Source organism: Otolemur garnettii, unplaced genomic scaffold (assembly GCF_000181295.1).
Source record: "Otolemur garnettii isolate 467f Iridium unplaced genomic scaffold, OtoGar3 scaffold00058, whole genome shotgun sequence".
NCBI lineage: Eukaryota > Metazoa > Chordata > Mammalia > Primates > Galagidae > Otolemur > Otolemur garnettii.
In genome coordinates this window covers 8,078,010-8,079,366 of record NW_003852453.1, presented here as the reverse complement: position 1 = coordinate 8,079,366, position 1,357 = coordinate 8,078,010, and the positions used below count along the sequence as shown (strand labels likewise).

Sequence of the window (1,357 nt, the reverse complement as noted above, 5' to 3'; positions counted from 1 at the left end):
GAAGGCTGTGTTAACCAGTTGGATGAAAATATTTCAGATTGTATATAGAACCAGCACACTGTACCCCATGACTGCATCAATGTACACAGCTATGGTTTAATAAAAATAAATGAATAAAAAATAAAATAAAATAAAACAAAGAAGAACAGGAAAAAGGGATGTATGTGGCCTGCAAGGCCCAAAATATTTACTGTCTGATCTTTTACAGAGAACTCCGGGGATCTCTGCTCTAGACCCTGTGTATCTTGAGGCTGGGGTTCAGGTGGGATCAGCTCTCTTGCCCCCCAGCTTGTCACAAGTACTGTGTGCTTAACTGCTAATACTTGTGTAGGGAATCACTAAAATGGAACTCACCCATGCCTGGGGGCTAAGGACAGAATCATATAAACATTTTAAATTAGAAGGCTGAAAGCAAGTCTGCCACCAACTGATCAAGGGCATAAAAGGATGAGAAGATTCAGGGGGCAACAAATTAAATAACAATGGTTATGGATGAAGAACAGGGAATAAAATAGATATCCATGAGCCCATCCTGATACAAATAAGTAATTGATTAAATAAATGGGGGTGCGGGGAAGAATTCTTATGGAAGAATTCTGACCAATTCATTTAGAAGAGATGTTGAAATTGAAAGTTACAATTAGGCAAACACTCTACTAATAATATTTGCAAGACGCATCAATGGACGTTAAGGCATGTGGGCAAAAGTATCATAAGAATCAAGACGTTTATACAACTTCAAAATGTCTCCCCCAAAGATACTTATTTGTTACAAAAGAAAAATTACTTTCTCTGAACTGGAGGAAGCTGGCAGATTCCACCTTGGCCAACTGTTCAAGGTTAACATTAGAAGTATTAAGTCAGATTGACATTGTGGCCCTGAGAGCATCATTTCTGTGATAGTCTTGCCAAAAATGCATAACCTCAATTTAATCGTGAGAAAACAACAAACAAACCCCAAGTAAGAGATGTTTCACAGAATAACTGGCCAATTAATCTTCTCCAGAATTGTCAAGGAAACGCCAAAGACACTCACAGAAAGCACAGAGACTTCTCACAGATTGGCAAAGACTAAGAGAGAGACACAACTAAATATCAGAAAAGAACGTCAGTGAGAAAACTGGTGAAATTCAGGTGAGATCTGCAGGCGACTAGGAAATTAGCTACCAGTAGTACCTCAATCTAATTTTCTGGTTTCACAGTTGTACCATTGTTACAGAAGGTGAAGTTGGGCGGCGGATATATGTAATATTTTTACAACTCTTCTAAGTATAAAATTATTTCTACATACAAATTTCTTTCTTTAAACAATACCTATCTTCTACCACCAGTCCATGCCTCTCAAGCACACACGGCC

The 1,357-nt window shown here is 38.2% G+C and overlaps 1 protein-coding gene across 1 annotated transcript in view; it reads right to left on the bottom strand.

Annotated features, from left to right (window-relative positions):
• The window catches only part of SLC6A2 (solute carrier family 6 member 2), a 42,834-nt gene that overhangs the window by 24,869 nt on the left and 16,608 nt on the right, over window positions 1–1,357 (bottom strand). The window lies entirely within an intron of this gene.